The sequence below is a fragment of the Sitophilus oryzae genome, unplaced genomic scaffold, assembly GCF_002938485.1.
Source record: "Sitophilus oryzae breed Bouriz unplaced genomic scaffold, Soryzae_2.0 scaffold_111_pilon_pilon, whole genome shotgun sequence".
In the NCBI taxonomy this organism is placed as follows: Eukaryota; Metazoa; Arthropoda; class Insecta; order Coleoptera; family Curculionidae; genus Sitophilus; species Sitophilus oryzae.
Genome location: NW_022145749.1, coordinates 1,771,223 through 1,790,963, shown reverse-complemented (window position 1 = coordinate 1,790,963; position 19,741 = coordinate 1,771,223). Strand labels below are relative to the sequence as shown.

Below are 19,741 nucleotides of genomic sequence, written 5' to 3'. Positions count from 1 at the left end.
AATAACTTCTCAATTAACATGAATGCAGTAATAGCTGAGGGTTAAAATCCAGACAAATAGTTAAGGCCACAAGAATAATAAATAGTTATTTATTATTGTTGTGGTTTGGTGCCACACTTGCCATGTTATTCGTTCTTTAGTTATATTAATTTTAACAAACCTGATTGAATCCAATTCTCGGCTTTGTGGCCAGGCCGGCCGCAGCGAATGACACTAGACGCACATTATACCTTATTAGTCCATCAACTTAATAGTCTTTAAATTGTGAACTAGTTCATTTCATTTAGCGGATTGAACTAGTTCGATTGAGTAGTTCGTGGACTGCATGTCATTCTACATTTGCATTTCTTTAGATGTCTATAAGTTTAAATTCAGGCTTTAAATTTGCGAAAAGTCGTACGATAATAATTATCTAGATCAAAAATGTACTTTAGTGGAATAAAGCTGTAATCCTCAAACTCGCATGGTAATATTAGGGACTATTCATAACCAGCTTCATTCAATAAGCTGTGCTTATACACGGTCGGCAACGCTTGGCTTTGGGTGTCGATATTCGTATATATGAAGGATTCAGTCAGAGTATGTTCATTCACAATAAGATATACTGGACAAAGAGAAAAGAGCAAGTATTTACCAAGAGCATGAAATAAAGCGCCAGATTAATTGCTTATTTATTCAACATTTGGCATTTTTTTTCTCCTACTTACAAGATCGCTATAGCGATTCATTCTTAGATGTGTATATTATGACCCAAACCTCTGAATAATCTCTATACCTTTGTGGCGGGTTCATTTCTTCAAAAAATACGAGTTTTTCACCCACTACAAGAAAATATATAAAATAAAATAGTTATATTTTGTAAACTGGTCTTCTGGTATTCTTTTGGAACAATTGGTCAGTGGTATTTTTCTAGCAGAACAAATTTATCTAATGGACAAAAAAAGCTTAACGTTTCAGGAGGTATTTCGCCTCCCGTCGTCGGAAGGAAAAAAAATAAAGAAAAAACTATTTAAAATATGTATCTAAATACAACTATTCAAGAACACTTCAGTTTTTAGGGTTCCGTACCCAAAGGGTAAAAACGGGAACACTATTACTAAGACTTGGCTGTCCGTCCGTCCGTCTGTCACAAAGGTCTATCTTATGAACCGTTATAGCTAGACAGTTGAAATTTTTACAGATAATGTATCTATGTTGCCGCTATAAGAACAAATACTAAAAACAGAATTAAATAATTGTTTATAAATAAAAAAGTACTTTCACTAAACATTATCTTTTAAGTAAGAATTTTACAGAGAATCTTTCAAGTCCTCGGTGGCCGCGTGGTTAAAGCGTTAGGACTTTACGCTGCTATGACGTTGGATCCGTAGTAAGGCACGTTCGAATCCTAGTCAAGGCGACTTTTTTTAATCGTTTTTTTTAATTTTTACATATTTTTACATATTTATTTTTACTTTTTACATATTTATTATTGATTAATACAATTTTTAGTAATGTGTTTCTTCATTTTTTTTTTAAATTACTTATACGCGCATTCAAAATTTCAGCTAACTCGGAAAAAAAGTATAAGTAAAATAATAATATAGTGTCTAATGTTGTATAGATAATGAATGGTACGGAACCCTTCGTGCACGGGTCCGACTCGCACTTGACCAATTTTTTATAAACCGTTGACTTCCTGTTAAAATGACATTATACAAAGCTCTTTATTATCCACAGGTTGGACAACTATATTTCCTTGGTCTTTGTTATCCGCTGGTGATTTGTATTTTTGTTGTTAGTACTCTTTTTTTGCGACAAATAAATTGATAGGTTATTGCGATTTATCGATAATATTATGGTAAAAAAACGAAGGAACAAGTTTAAATAAAAACATTGTAGTAAAACTAAACTGATCTTGTCAGGTGTTTTTGCCCATAAACGTATCTTCGTGGCGGTCTAATTCCGGCCATCGCCGTGATATTTACATCCTTTCCCCAAAATCTCGGTTTCCTGTCAGACCCTGACTTTTATAGCCCGGTCTAAGTTTGGATCATTTTTTATTACCTTGCCACACATCGAGACGTCAGCAAGATTTACACCGTTTATTGTGCCGTTACCAGAAAAATTTAAACGTAAAATACAGCGTAATTTTCTTAAAGTATAAATGGCCAGCATTATTTACGAGAAAATAAAACATATAACTGGCCACACAATATTTTCTTTAAAAGTATATTTCTAAAGGAGATACATATTTGAGTAAAATATTGCCTTTAGAATCTAATGGAGACTGGTTTCTCAGTTACGTTATCTCATAGATGTTATCTCATGTCATTTTAATTACTAATTCTGCCTGCGACAGCAATATGCAGGGTGTTCCTTAATGACATGCTAATATTTATTTAGGGGGTGATTCTTGGACCTATTGTATAGTCTATAAAATGAATAACTTTGAATTTCGACAGTTATTTTTTACCAACATGGCAAATATAAAATCCCTCTATCAAAAAAGTTACTGATATTCTTTAAATTGAGTGCCTGAACGAATCAGATAGGTAACTCTTTTTACTTTCGTGAAATAGAAAAGGAAAATAATAAAACAAGTGACAGTTCTTCCTCTTTTTGCAAAAATCAACACGAAATGACATAATTGTCAAAGGTAAATGTCATCAGCTTTTGACATTTGTAAATATCAAACCAATGCCGTCTCTAATAGAACAGCCTCGGAGCGAGATTTATGACGTCAAGCTAGTTAGATACTACGGATTAATAAATATGTTGTAGAATACATGGAAAACATAATTATTTCTCGTGTTTTTGGTTTCGGCTAACATTATAGCCTTCATCAGTGTTGTGTCATATGAAAAAAATAGTGTCGAATATAATCCAAAAAATTACATATAAAATATTCTAAATATATAATATGTTACTGTAAATGTTCGAAATACGGTAAAACCTAGGATTTACCAAAAACAAGTGGTAGTAAAAACCAACCAACCCCACCAAATAACTATCTAACCAATGCATTACCCCCCAAATAACCAGGCCAACCAATGCATTAAGACCCTCCAAATAACCAGGCTAACCAATGCATTAACACCCTCTAAATAACCAGGCTAACCTAATTAGTTAATGCTTTTGGTAAATCCTAGGTTTACCGCGCTTATTCTAGGTTTTACCGCATTTCGGACATATATATTTATTTATTAATACATATTTATTAATCCGTAGTATCTAACTGGCGTGACGTCATAAATCTCGTTCCGAGGCTGTTCTATTAGAGACGGCATTGCGTCAGCATGGCCGCAAGTTGCTAACCTAATAAAATTAACACTAGAAAAGCCCGCGGGAACTGTCAAATTCAAAGTTATTCGTTTCACAGACTATAAGAGAAAACTTCATATGAATGTATGTCCTAAACATCTTAATTTCTGGGATACAGGGTGGAAAAATTTTCTATTTTTTTTTTCATAATTACTTTGATTTTATTATAGATATCTTTATGAAACTTGATACACGTGTTCTATGCATCAAAATACCCTTTTTGGTGTACAAAGATTAAGTAATTTTATTTATTTGAACCAGTGCCGTCTCCAAAAATATTCAATGTAAACGGGTTTTACAGAGAAAAATGTGGTACACTACTGACTTATTTTAAAATAAAAATTATTCTCCAAATCTCCATTCATTTCCAACCATTTTTTATTTCTTGATTTTTTTTTGTCCGGCGCATAGTTTTTGTTTAAAAAAATTAAAGTCAATTTACCCTCAGGGTCAAATTGCTGAAAATCTGATAAGGTGATTGTTTGTGGAAATCATTTCTGAATCGGATGGAAGAAATTTAAGAAATAAAACATTTTTTTCTATATCAAAATTAGCATTTTGATGCATGAAAGACGTGTATCAAATATATTAGATATATTTAAAAAACCCTGTATCTGAAAAGTTAAACGGTTTAGGAGATAAATATATTCATATGAAGTTTTTTTTCTTAGAACATGTCCAAGAATCACCTCTTAAATATTAGCATAGTCATTAAGGAACACGCTGTATTTATGAAATAATTACGGACACCTAATGAAACTAATACGATTTAAAAAAAAACGGCGTCAAAGACGGCTGGGGAATGACAATGATAATTTTGGCGGGGTCAGGCCCTAGACTTCATTTACCCGACCTGTACCCTTTTTTATATTTTATTGGCTCTTACTGCCAGTTAGCGTTAAGCAGGTTGTAGTTTATTTTTATACTGAGTAAAATAATTTTTAAATAGTGTAGATTAAAATTCCAAGAAAACAATTTTTAGCAATAAATTTGTGTGTCTGGAAACGTTTTATTCTTTTTAATCTTTTTATAATTGGTGCAAATTTTTGCCAAGTTCTTTGTCAATTTTTATTAAATGACATCTAGAGGTTGACCTCGCCAAAATTAGATATCATCGATTGTCATTGATTCCTAGCCGTCTTTAACTTGACTCCGTTTTATTTCTATCATACGGTATAAATATCTAATAATTCTGTGTTTATCATATCATCATATCATTCTTAAATAAGTTCTCATATCTACCTCTTAGTTCTCATCAATAATAATTAGAATTAGACACTTTATTAGATCCGTACAATCAAAAACAAAACATTTTGGTCGTATTAAAATTTCGTACGAATGATACATCCCCAATAAAAAGTATACCTAAAAGTAAATGTAATAACTGGGAAAAGATTAATAATTATTATTTAAAAGTAGTTAATCAATTTTTTATGAAATAGCTAACGTAGAAGTGTTTCTGTAGTGAATGAAATAACTAAAGAATATGTTAAATTTGTTTCTTCACTATAAGAATCTAATTTATTGGTCTATTTCAAGAATTCACAATAAAACCGTACCTATTAGGTTAAGAGGCGCCTCCAAACCAATTTGTTATTATTTTAACGGTATCTCTTGACATTTTTACCTGCATTTCGGGGGTCGTTTCTTGTCTAAATGGGGATTTTTGTATTTCACCCCTATTAGTGAAAATGGGAACCTCAAGCATTTTTTCTAATGATAAACAGAGATAACTTTCCATTAGCACTTTGATAAAGTAATCTGTATATTTTCACTTGGCTGTTAAACTTTTTTTAACGTGTTAAATAGTTTCTTTAGTTTATTAAGTATATTTTATTATTGGTCTATCGCCATTTTTATTGATTTTTTCTATTAGGTTTATTTGATTGTTTCTTTTTAAGAATTGCAAGTTTACCAAACGCATTTTTGGTCGAATTTTTAGAAATTTTAAGATATAAATATACGCAATTTGTTCTTATAGAAAAAAAATTGTCAAAGGCAAATTACAGTGTTTGGTTGTGTAAAAAATTTGTTCTCACATTTCATTTTGTGTTGGTTGTTAAGCCAAAATGACCAAAAGTAATAATGAACAAAGTAGCTTTCACTTTAACTGAAAGTGTGAATATGCTGATAATTTTCAACGAAAATGTGTTCTCTCGTTCATTATTTGTTCAGTAACTGAATCAGTTAAACTTCCTCAGTGAGACTGACATGAGATTCCGCATTTAGACATTTTAATTTTAAATCAATCTAATCAATAACCGATTCTGTTATAAATTTTGTTTTATGTAAATGTGAAAATATGCTATTGACCCTTAAACCCTTATATTTTCTATTTGAAAGAAATTGGCATTATAATTACCAATTAGTACATTTTTAAAAAAGACTTACATATGTATGTAGATAAATAAAGCAACATTTGTTCGTGTGGGCGTGAAGGTCTTCGACCTTTGATAATTCGTTTCATAGATAATCTGACTGGAGTTTCTGTCATATTTTTCCCCGTTTTTTTTTCCTCCATAGTTGATTACGCTTATTACAAGGCGACGCGCAGCTCGAAAGTTCAAAGTGTTGCGTCAAAGAGCGTGCTTAAATCGCAATGAATAAAAAATCAAGAAAAATTGCAAATTGGAAAGTACACACAAGGGCGCTATTCTCAGAAGGGCGAGGCTAAATTAAAGATAGGGGGTGCATGGAATGATGTATTTAAAAAAAATAGTATACGGCGTATTTGTGGAATGCTACCTTAGTAGTATATGCTTTTCGGGGGTTTTGATATACCTACATAGAAATAATGTAATCGTCGGACCGTTCGACTCGACGCGACGATATGATTACATAGATTACTATGTATACCAAAATCTGCCGATAGCTTTTAGTCGAGTCGACCGATCTGAGCCGATTCAGTGCGTATCCTCCTTAATACACTTAAACATTTCTGTACTTTTTAAAAGTCCTTTACTTTAAAAAAATATGTTATACAGTGTAATGAAGTAATAAATTTTATTATATTTTTATTGAAATTATATATTTTTTTTTTGTTTCAGGTAAGCATCTTCGATATACCTAGATATAAAAATTGGCAAAAAAACAATCACTCAAGGTAAAAACGGTACATTTTATTTATCGCTTAATAGTACGGGCTCGGCACCTTGTAATTAAGTTGATATTTGTTCGGAATGTAGTTTTCCGACCATAGCACAATTGCTTCCACTTACTCCATCCGACTGTGTAATGTGATTAGGACACCGTTCATTTACTTATTAGAAAAAAAAGGAGTTTTCTCACGCGTAGAAGATATAGACTCACTGGCCAATCAGCTAGAACGTGGAAAAACAAACTTCATTAAAGGATAATCGAGATGATTATTAAGATATTACTCGCAAATCAGCGGCTTCGCTGTTTCGATGCAATTAAGTGTTCGCGCAAGTGACGTGTCCTGTATGTTTTTGCGTTTGTGCCATGCCTAATTAGCCAAAGGGGCGTTAAAAATATCGGTCGGATATAAGAATTATTGATGGGAAGGTTGACCAGTCATTAGTAACTAGCTCTTTGATTTTATTTTTTTTTGGTTAAAGTGTAATTACATGAAGAATTAAACATGATTTTATGTTCAGTAATACGTACAGTTTGCCGTATTTGAGATGAAACTATTATGTGCAACCTCTCTGCATCTGCACTTTTTTAGACCAGTTCTATTGTTCTGTAAGTCAATTCTGTTGTCAATGTTCCTTTGAATGTAGTATTGATACTAAAAGATTTTGGAACTACCATTGTCTTTATTATGTAAAGATAATCGTGATTCTAGTATTCCTGTACGGATCTAAGTAATGAACGTTAAAGATGACACATAAGAACAAAATAAACTCTTGTATTGCTGGAGAAGATTGCTTCGAATTTTCTGGATAAAAAACGTACCAGTCTATTTATTTTGCAATACTCGAATGTTAAGGAACTGTTGTATGCTAGTGTAAAACATCGGATTGCTACATACTGTGGACGTGTCATTTATAGAGGTGGCCTTGAGAAGCTTACCATAGAAGGAAAAATAGGTGGAAAGAGAGGAAGAGGTAGGTCACTAACAAGACATACAGATATCACCAAGATAACTGAAAGGCTTTTGTCTACATCTATCAGAGTGGTTAAAAATCTTGAGGAATGGCAGACTTAAACTGGATATAACTCATGAATTGACTTTGCTCGGAACGATCTAGAGACTTAGAAGAAGAAGAAGCCGAATTGTTGGTTGAAGTTTTAACTGACACGACATTTCAGTCAGATGTACATCTCATCTTTATCAAGTTAGGTTAGGTTAGGTTGCTGGAGTTTGGGATCCTGTTTGATCTCTTACTCTGAGGCATTGGACCGTTTGCGATACCCCTGTATTATTGTACCAAGCCTTCCTGGCATTCTTTGCTTTAAAGTACTTCCAGCTCTTTTCAAAATTTCCAATGTTGCTGAAGTTGGCTTCTGCTGCTTTCTCTAGTCCCTCCAAAAAACCTTGCCCTAAAGTTTTAAGGCGTCGCGCGTCGGTATTCCAGTGCGGGACAGTGGCACAGGTGGCACAGATGCCCTATGGGTTTCTTCTTCCTCTCCTCATTCAATGCAGTAATCGTCGTTGGAAAGCGTCCATCTCACGAGATCTACCCCCGTTGAGGCAATTGCCAGTGACAACACCGACAATTATGCGTATTATAGGTTCTTTTTGTGCTCTAGTACTTGTTTTGTCTTTTTGTTCTCTATCACTTGCCACTGGCACTTGCCACTTTATCAAGTTAAGAACGAAGTTAAAATAGATAAAGACGTAGAATGGAAGTCCAAAAATATTTTAGAATGAATTAACATCAATGTTTTTTAGTATCTATCATAATATGGCATGTACATTTTACAAGTATCGATCTGAAACTGAGATGCATATCGTGGGATTTGAGGGAGAAAATGAAAAACTTTTTGATTCGCTACTTAGAGTGTAGCTATCTCAACTTTTTTCAAACTGACCTACCTTGTGTGGGACTTCGTGGCAAAGCCTAACAATTAATTTTTGAGATATTGGTGTTTAAAAGTAGCCAAAATTTTTGAAAAATAGACAAAACAAATTATTGTCATAAAGAACTCAAATATATATCAGCGAAATCAATGTCTTCTGATTCAATCACTTTCTATGTATGCAATCGTAGAGGCAAAATATATTTAGTGTACAGGGTGACACAGGTTTCTTATTTAATATTTTTACTGCAATTTTCTGTAATAGATGGGGAAAATAGTAGCGTGCATTTTAGAAATATTTTCATAGATATGCAGAGTGATTTGTTATATTTAACATTAAAGTTGTTGTTTTTTTTTATAGAACGCTTTATATTTTTTACTTGTGTCGCCCTGTATATATAAATACATATTGGTAGAACTTTTGTATGTACAATTTTTAACTAAACGCTAAAAGTTATAGAAATAAAATATCTAAACTGTAAAAAGTTTTTTTTATACCTATTCATTTATATGTTCTTATCTATAACACATGTACTCTATTTTTTGCTCAGCTTTCAAGCGTCATTTTACCTTGTTCTTGCCGATATTTTCTGCTCTTTTTGGCACAAATAAGTCCATTTGTATGGGCGTGGTGTCCGATTTAAACGAGCAGGGCAGATATGGAATTGTCCCCTTGTTATTCTTTGATTTTTAAATTGGATTTGTGGACATCGGAAACGCGACTACCATCAAACGAATTCTAGCCTGATTGTGTACAAATTTGTTGGTAGGTACTCGTGAAATGTTAAATTTACGGTATTAGAGATAAATTATCGAATAATATAAATGAGTAATAATTCACTAAGTAGAGTTAGATAGAATCAGATTTTTTTGTGCCTTGTCATCATTAATTTATTTTTAATTTTTTGTTTGTCTTTTAGTTTCTCGTTTTTTATTTTTGATTTAATTTTTTTTTCTGTTTAATTCCTTTATTTTTTATCTTCATTTATTGACACAATTTGTAATACTCGTTAAAATGTTAACTACTTTTTATTTTACTGTGTTGATTGTCGATTCCAGACTAGGATAAAATATATATGACTTTTTATAGGCAACCCTTGTTCTAATAAGCTTCTCGTGTAAAACTTTCATGGAAAGTTATCTTTTGCTTAAGCATTAGTAGCAAAATTAGATCCATATCTTTTATAAGTCATTTCTTTTTTATTAAAATATTTTTTTCTTGTTATAGGTTAATAATTTATAATTGAGAATGTAGTTTGCTAAATTATAAAAAATACAATTATTTTTATAAATACATACAACTGTGGCGAGTTCATTTCTTGAAAAAATTCTAGATTTTTCGCCTGAGGAAAAAATAGAAAATAAAAAGTTATGTAGGCTATTAAGATCGGCAAAAAAATTGTTTTTTCATTTCACTCAAAATGAGTTATTTGGGTCATAAATGACCTAAGTTTTATTGGGGGTGGCATTAGTTTTTATTGGGGTTGGGGGGTTGGGAAGGGGGTATACATATACATACCGCCATTACTCGCTGACGAGTATTTGACACGCATCAGAAAATGGTCACGCAAGGCGTCTTCTTTCATGAGCTTTTCTGTGACTGAAAAGCCCGGTACGTGATGTTATCTGTCTACCGCACTCCAGACATTCAGAAATCTCATTGCTTTGTTGCCTCTTTACTTTTTGGTTGTCGCTCTTAACTGTCTTTACAATTCTTCTCCATTCCGTTCTATTGTGAGCTGCCTCTTCCCACTCATTCTGGGAAGGGGGTATGGGAGGGGGTTAAAAATTTAAAAAAATCGTAACTCCAAAATTACAGTAGCTAGCGAAACGCGGTTTTCAAATTAAGATTAGGAATAATATTTGCAACAAAATTTGTAATAACATCAAAATCAGTCAGTTGCAGTTTTTGAGATATTAACATATTTTAGTATGGGTGGCTATACGTGCGGCGCCAATTTTTCACTCCCGGCGCCAATTTTTTGTTTTGAACGCCCATTGTGGTTTCCAAAAAATAACTTTTTTTATGTAGATTTTTTTCCAGTGACAAAAAAGACAGATTTCTTCAAGATTATCACAATTATTTTTGTAATATGTAACAAAATTTCTCTCTAGTGGAATTAAAAAAAATGTTTATAAAAAAGTGTTGAAATATAATTTTAGCTTTAAAGTTTATTATTTTAAGTATATCCAAATAATATAGTCTATATTTATGTTTAATAATACTTTACATAATCATAAATGTCAAGGTTAAGGCAGTGAAAAAATGTAAACGCTTTAATTTAAATACTCACAGGTGTACTAATGGAAAATAATGCTTGTTATTTGCATACAATAATTTGCGCTTTAATATTTCGTAATATTACTATTAGAATCAAACTGATAATGTCAACAGTTCGCTAGAGTTTTCCGTTGATTTTATAATCGAGTGCGGAAATTAATTTTTGAAAGGTGCGGAAATATTATTTTAGGTAAATTGCCTACATAAAATACAATACTACGAAACATATTGTCAAGGTGTATTACTGGTTGCATAACTGCATACTGTTAAAAAATCGCAATGTGGAAGGAACCTGGCGCATTCGCCAGAAAGTAAAGAAAATTATAGAATTCTTTAGAAAAATCTAGAAACAACCGCCAGGGGGTATATAAGGCCCGCGCTTTGACAGTTGGACAAGTTAAAGTTTTGAAGTTTGAAGTCGAAGTCTGAAGTTTGAAAATACCGCGAAATACTGTTAGAGTAATAGTAGTTTCATAAGTTGTGTTATAAATAGTATAAGTTGTGTACAGAGTGAAACAAATAAATTCGTTAAGTATTTTATCGTGAGTTTAAATAGTGGACCCACGGAATCCGTAACAATATGTAAAACTTTTTTTGTTTACAAAAATCTCTTTTGATAAATTATGATATTTTAAAAAATACTTTTTTCCTCATCTAGAAAATGACAAGTAATTATCCATTTCAGTGTTTCGGATTTGATAGAACGTTATCAACATTTATATTTAAATGTAAATGCGGACAATAAATTATGATGTGAAAGTCATTACATACCATTTTATTTTTTGGAGAAAACAATCATTATTTGGAGAATTGTTCAACAATGTGTAGAGCAAAAAAGCTTTTTTTCTTTACTTAGTTGAATAAGATCGATTCATCAAAAACAGGGAGATATCAACCTTTGAAAGTATAAATGTTAGACAGTTGACATAAAATCAATTGGACAGATTATAGATTAACATAAGACTTGGATTGAAGTATTATTATTTATAAGTATAAGGTTTCAATACACTGAAAAAAAATATCAAAAGAAAAAAACTATAACATTGTACTTAGATTTTTGTCAAAATATGACACACAATTGAAGGGGTGGCTGTAATAACCAGGCAGCTCCACTTTTTTACGAAAATGAGATTTTTACTGAATTGCCCTTTAAAAAATAGTCCTATCGTTCCCTGCAACAATCGATTATCTCCGTTTAACAGTACATAAATGACAACGTTATTTGGAGCTAACTTGCTTTCGGTTTGCAGCAAAAACCGGGGTAGCTCCTGGGAGCTGTTTGCAGCAAGCAAAATTTCTTAAAATGGAGCTGCCTGGTTATTGTAGCCGCCCCTTCACTTGTTGTAGTAGCTAAATTATTATTCTTCCCCAACTCAGTTTTCAATAGTGGCTGGTTTTATCAGCAAATTATATCAAGAAATATAGGTCGTAGCGCTACAATTTGTAATAATGATTTTCATTTAAATATAAACTAGTTCAATCTGAATATTCTCTGAGAGAGACACACATTGGGAGAATTACCACCACAATTAATTGTTCGTTATTTTCATATAAAATCAAGCATATCTAACTATTTTGGAGTTCTACGAATTGACAGAAATAAAAGCCAAAACGTGATACCTAGTACCATTTTAGAGGCAAAATGCAGCAGTGTTTTCTACAGTTGTGGAGTTTATTAAAATTAATTTTTTCCCTGTATAAACATTGAACATAGTTTTAAGGTAATTTAATGAAAATATAAATGAACTATTGTTTATTAAACATCTTTGTTAGACACGAGCGCTCTTTTGATCTCGAAGGTGGTTCAAAGCAACCGCTAGCAACCCACCGGGTTCTGTAAAGTAGGTGCCGAGATTCAATGTGACGCCTCTGACTGACAACGCCCTTGGACGTAAACCCACGGTCGACACCACTGTCACGATTCTACTGCACTTCAGGATAGATTTTATATGCATTAAAAATCATTTTATAATATTATTTTTAATGCATATAAAATTTATCTCTAATCTATCTATATAATTTATTATTTTTAGATGCAAAATACAGTGGAAACTATTCAATATTTTAGGTCGAAAATTATGTCTGTTTTTTTTTAAATTAGTTTATACTGGGTGGTACATCGTCGTTGGAAACATAGGAAATCCCATGCAAATTTTGAACAGTTCAAATATTGGCTCCCCTATTGATTTTACAGCAAAACCGTAAATAATTTTTTTAAAGGTTTATGTATGTGGTAAATACACATGCCAAATTTGAACAATTTTAGACCAGCAATTTTATCTGGAGGACATACTAAGGACATACTAACACTAGTTGAAGTTGAAACCTTGTTAAGGCTGTGTTTGAATAAGCAGTTAAAATGTTACTTAGAATAAACGCTTAAGACTATACAATAAGAATATTGAAGAATAAACACTTGAGGATATAATCTGCTGGTATTTTTTTAATGAAAAATAAATTTATTATTATATTATTAGGGAAAATATTTTTCTTAATACTTACTAATGATTACTTAATACTTATTAATAACGATCTAATATCTAATAATGCAAATAAAGAGGAAATAGAAAACTTTCTAGATATAATTTTGCTTTGCCTCAACTATAATCATCGAGAAACTCATAGAGCGTTTAATTTTTAATTTATATGCGATCTAAATAAATAATTATTATGCAACTAACTATTAGAACGCTTAGTCTTTGGATAACTAGTAGTTTGAATGGCAATGAGACCATTTAAAGTTGATGATTGCATAACATTAGTCGCAATTTTATGTTAATCTGATTGTCCTGTTGAGGCAACAAATTTAACTTATTTCCGTAATTTGTTTTAGAGGATACATAAAGAGTTATGAATAAATAAATATTTAACTGCTGTTGTTGAATTTAGTTTTTTATCTATTCACAATTTACATATAAAATTCTGACATTTTGACTTTTCATCTTTATTAATTGAATGAATAAATAATATGACATTGGAAATCTTTTAGTATCAACTCATCTTTCGAGTCCCACTTTGAAAAATCCTTATTTTGTCTAAATTAGGGGATACGTCCTATTTTAATTCAAGACACTTACTAGATTTAGAAAAAAGCTTCTGTAAATCTTCTCATGGATGTATTTGGTTTTATTTCTACTTCTAACTGTTGCCATTGAATAGTAACGTCAGAAATTAGCATTTTTGAAGAGTGTCCCGCTGCGTTGAATGGTTATTCTACGTTTTTCACTCTTTATGTAAGCAAGTCAAGTACGATAAACTAGTCTTTTAATGAATGAAAGCATTGACAGCCGTTGAGATGAAAAAGAACAAGATCGCACAGTTAGGCATTAATTATTTACATTGCGTTTTTTGTGTTTAATCGATTTAATCAGAAATGTTGTGCTGTTACACTCAAATTGTTGAACTGCAGGTGGGCAGCATAATATTTTTCTCACAATTTTTGCGGGAAATGGTAACTTATACCAAATATTTTAATTAACAATATGTTATTCAAACTTACTTAAAGTATTTCTTTTTGATATCAAATATTGTTCTATTTTTTTTTTCAGTGGATTTGTTAAAAACATAACTGTTTAATGGACCATTTACACTAAGTCAATTTTGACAAGACGAGGCTGAAAACTGTGAGAATGCGAAAATTGAGAGGGTATCTATTGGCACCTGAAAATAGAAATTGTTGTAAATAGTGGAGTGACTTATGACGACTGGAGACATTTCATTCGCAGAGATTCACGCTATTTAGACGATGTCACTGTTATATCTAGCTAGACAAATGGCGTCGTTTTTTCGGTCATTTAGCTCTCTCAAAAAAAAAATTGTGAAAACATATTTTGGTGAATTTATTTTCCCAAAGCAGACTTACAAAATATGCAGGGAATTCCAATACTCCGTGGACATAGAACAACTACGTATTTTTTGGATGAAAATAAGTTAATTGCATATAATTTACCATTATACAAAAGTGCTTCGTTGGTCCGTTAGAGGGCCATCAATCAAAAATAACCCCGAACGTTATCTACATACATATGTCATATATATAATGTATAATATAAAATGCTAATGTTTATCTGTGTCGTCTCTACTGAAGTAACGACTTGCTCTAGAAAGTTGCTTTTTTACTAAAATATAGCTAATTGGTTCTTCTAAAAACTGTCGTCGACGGATTTTTTCTGATATCGTGGAGGATGGACCAGGCTTCAACTAGTTTAATTTAAAAATCCTTAATTTTTGTAAGCTTTTTGTGAAGGTTATTGTCAAAATAATTTGTGATACTAACATAAAATTCCATATTTTCGCCAACTGGATTATTAGAGCATAATAGATTGTATGCGCCTCTATATCGTGATTTGACAAAAAAATTGGAATGGAGCTTTCGAAATATAATTGCTTTCCTGAAAAAGTATGCACGGTGGCGTTTTTTTTTCAAAAGACAATAATGTACTAAACACTAGAGGTATATAATGTACTAAACATTACGGGTGGGGGTAGATGTCACCTTTCCCGTACTTTTTCGTGTTTTTTGTGAAAGTCAAATGTTGGAGCACTTAGCAAAACATAGACACCCAAAATTTTATTCAAATCGGAATAGCGGTTCTTAAAATATCTGAAAAAATGTGTTTATTTTTTTAAAGTGAGAATACTCTCTGCGGATAAACGAAGCACTTTTGTATAGAGGTAAATTGGACCCAATGAACTTATTTTGATTCCAAAAATACGTAGTAGTTCTATGTCCACGGAATATTGGGGTACCCTGTGTAAATCCACATATTTGAGATCAGATATATACTAAAAATAGCAAGTCTGTGTGAGTCTGTATCAGGGTTGGAAAAATCATGATTTAAAAAAAAAATCAAAAATCAGATTTTTTTTAAATCAGATTTTTTTGATTTTAATTCAAAACAATATTTCAATCGGATTTCCAAATGACTAGGACTTATTTCCAAGTAAAGTCCTATCCTAAATGGCTAAATCTATACCCCGATATCGATAAAATTAACAATTCTACGGGGCGTTGTGATTTTTCCACATCTGTCCTAACTTAGCAAATATATTCAGCAAAAAAAGTCGTGTGCTTCAGATCAAAAGGTTTTTTTTAAACGTCTGAAAAGTATTAATTTTTGTCATTTTAACGCCTAGGCATAAAAGTACAAAAAAATATATTATTAAATTGTTATTAAGTGCAAAATTCAAGGAGTGTACAAATTGTTGCTCGATTACTGTTTATATTATTTGTAATGTTTGAAATTGATTAAAAAATTATTTGTAATGTTTATAAAAAATAGTATATTCTATTCGGAGTAAAAATGTACTTTTTGTGCCTCCTTGTAACGTCGGAATAGATTTACGATGGTCCTTCAAAGGTACAGCAACGTGAAAAACAGTGTAATTTTTACTCCTAATAAAACAATACACTATTGTTCCGAAATATTCTTAAGTAGAGAATGAAATTAGTATGTATTATATCTAATGTCAAAATGTAAAGTACTTACTGCAGATCAAAATGTCGGTAGGAATTTGGAAACATACAACCGTTTCAAAAAAATATAAAACAACATATTTTCTGACAACGATTATAGATTCTCGGGAATGAAGATAGGCTGTACTTAAACTGCCGTTAAACGGTAGCTTACTAAAATGCCGTTAATAGGTATGACGTCGTTGATGAGATACACTTGACGATTTTATGAAATATAGGAATTTTATAAGGACTAACCAACGCTATCCACCTCACCAAATAACCAACTTAACCAACGAAACTAACCTTGACACTTGTAAAAAAATATAAAAAACAAATATAAATTAGTAAAAACCAACCAACTCCAACAAATAACCAACTAACCAATGAATTAAAACCCTCCAAATAACCACGCTAACCAACCCGCCAAATAACTAAACCAATCCAACCAAAAAGAGTAAAACCAATGCAATAAGATCACGCTATAAGCAAAAAAAAAAATGCCTTGGTTCGACGTGAGATTTGAACCACGGACCTTTCGGTCACGAAGCAATAGCCTCAGCCACGGAGCCACAGGTGCTCTTGCAAAATGTCTATCGCTAGGCATTACATTTTTCCGCCGACATCAACGACATCATAATATCTATTAACGGCATTTTAGTAGGCTCCCGTTTAACGGCTGTTTAAGTACATCGATGAAGATATAGTCTCTATATTAGAAGAACCTAGTTCTGCACTAGACTTTGCGAATGATATGTATTCGAACAGCGAATTTTTGTCACTTATACATAAATTTTAAAATAAATCCTTGCGTTTAGCGGTCTAATGGATTCACACAGAATTATTTCAAAAATCGGTCAAAGAATTAAATTGACGAATAGATATTTTTCTATAATTATCTGTTATACCTGCTATAGAAATATGGTTTATAGTTGTCTAGGACACATTTTTGTAACTTTTACAGTTATATTTTGATTTATAATAAAGTTTCAATATTTTTTTTTATTTAAATCACATGATTAAAATTAAAAAAAATTACTTGATTTAAATCATGATTTAAATCATTTGATTTAAATCATGCCAACCCTGGTATACAGTATGTCCCCAGATTGTCTTTACAAGAGAAAAAAAACTTTTTTATTATTGACATTTTGAGAAAAACGTATTCTTCACAAAAATTTTTGCTTGTCCTAAAATGGCTAAACCCGTTTATACTTTTCGAAATTTCCATACCGTTTCAGAGAAAATTAAGAAAAACATGGAAATGTGTTGAATTTTTTCCTAAAAATAAAAAGTTTTTTACTAAAAATAGAAGTCTTAAAAATAAAAACGGGTTTCCATGGTAATATAACTTCGTTTCCATTCTTTGATAGATGGTTATTCATAGAGTTTTAATTAACGTAATATTTTTTGTTCTTTTAGAATGTTAAAGAAGCACAAAATTTATTTAGTTCAATGCTACGGAAAGGGTGATGATAGTTATCGGAAAATGTGATTCTTTAACAATAATTATATACAATCTTTTGTTAAAGGAATATTATATTAATCAAAATTAATAATAACTATCTATCATAGAATGTCAAAGAATGAAATCAAATTGATATTACCATAGAAACGTCTTTCGATTTTTAGGACTTCAAAAAATTCAACATTATTTTTGTATTTTTTTAATTTTCTCCGAAACGGTATGGAAACTTGGAAAAGTATAAATGAGATTAACCATTTTAGGACAAGCACACATTTTTATGAAGAATACATTTTTCTTAAAATGTCATTAATAAAAAAGTGTTTCCTCTCTACATACTGTATTTGCAAAAGATCGAATTTTCTAATATTTATTTTTCTTTCTATATCTGTTAATGTTCATCGGATAATGATGTCAATATTAGCATTTTTCAAGTGCATCATCCCGCTGTGTTTTATGCCTTTTCTTCTCCTTCAACTAGCAATCCGAAATAACTCGAGCAAGATAAACTGGTCGTCTAATGAATGAAAGCACGGCAATCGTAAACCGAAGAGAACAAGGCCGCGACCGGCAGTCAATTATTTCGTGCCAGTTTTTCAGTTTGCGACTTCGTTATAAACCTGGACGTGCAATCGGGGCGTCGGACATTTTTCCAACCGTAAATTATAAAAGTGGATGACAAATTTTTGCGTGTTGGCACTCGGCTTCCGTTTTTAGCGGAATGGCTGCTGCTTCGCTGTTTAGAGATTTATACGTCTACGTTGTTAAACAGATATTTATTAATTGGAATAGTTTTCTGATGAAAAATGAAAATGTTTGGACGAAGGTTTGTTTTTCTTCTGCGTTATTGTACGGTGGTGGTCTACAACAAGGACGAAAAGGAATGTGAGATTTGTTTCACTTTCTTACGTGATGAAATATTGAATTATAATGATATAGTACTTATAATTCCATTTTAAACCTGTTTTATAACATGTTAGATTTGTACAATTGTGCATCTTTAAACAATAATTCTTACTTTTTTAAATCAGCTTTATTTTAATGAATGAGACAGTTTGAACGTGTTGATTTTTTTTTCTGTGATTAAATTTCTCCAATATTTATCAGTTGAATATGTATGTATATCACTAAAACAACTACATTATCAAATTAATATCATTGCTTATTTGTTAAAGATTACTGATAGTTATGATAGTTATTCATGTAGAGTGTAGAATGTTTGGGAGGGGGGGCCTTATAGATCTATTGTGTGTTCCCCTTTCTTGAGTTACAATGGGTTATAACTCATCATACTGTCTCAGGGCTTTGACAAAAGCCAGTATCTGAAACGGCTCCAGGAAAAAAGGAATCAAACGGAATCAGCGCAGGAAAGTTTATGGCACGAACGGTTGTCGTCTCGGCGCACTCATTGGCAAGGTGTTCTAGTGTTTCCCCATTTTCCCCACAGAATATGCATTTGCCGTTGTTTCTCAGCTTCAATCTACTGAGGTGTTCGTTGAGGAGACAGTGTCCTGTTAGAAACCCCGTGACAATCCGAAGATTGTTTTTACTTAAATCAAGGAAAATCTGGATTTTTCTCGGTCATAAGTTCTGAGGAACTTTTTCGAGTTGGAGAATTCCCATTCCAGGTTACAGATGGAGTCCTCCAGGTTCTTCAGTTCCGCTTTAAGCCGATTATCGCTAGGAAAGCAGAACGGTTCTTGTCCAGTTAGTGGAGTGTTCGCTCCTTTTCTAGCTAGATCGTTTGCTTTTTCATTGCCTTCTATTCCTTGGTGAGCGGTGAGCGGGCACCCAGAGTAGGAGGACTTTATTTTCTTTGCCTAATTTGTTTAGCTTTTCAAGACATTCTTTGACCAACTTCGAATTGATGGTTACTGAGTTTGATCGTTTTTAACCATCAATTTATTTGTAGTTAGTCATTTGAAGCGTTATAATAAAATCGGAGTATCCAAAAATAGATGTACATATTTAATTAACTACTATATTCAATATATCTTGTTTTTAATAGTGATGAGCACATTATCGCTCTTGTTAGGAAATATTGTCCTTGATTGTTGTGAACTAATTTAAAATTATATAGTTATTTCACAAAACGCTATGATTACAGTACTGCTCCTGGTAGATCTGCTAGAATTGCATTGAACCAATAGACTTGCATTACCAATAGACTTAATTAAGTTATGTTCCATCTTTAGTTAAGTATAGTACTTCAACTGTGGTCTCAATATTCGTTTGTAGTTTTGTAGCCGTT

General features: G+C 31.9%; 1 protein-coding gene across 6 annotated transcripts in view; it reads left to right on the top strand.

The window, feature by feature from the left end:
- The window catches only part of LOC115883697 (protein pangolin, isoforms A/H/I/S), a 480,212-nt gene that overhangs the window by 267,031 nt on the left and 193,440 nt on the right, over positions 1-19,741 (top strand). The window lies entirely within an intron of this gene.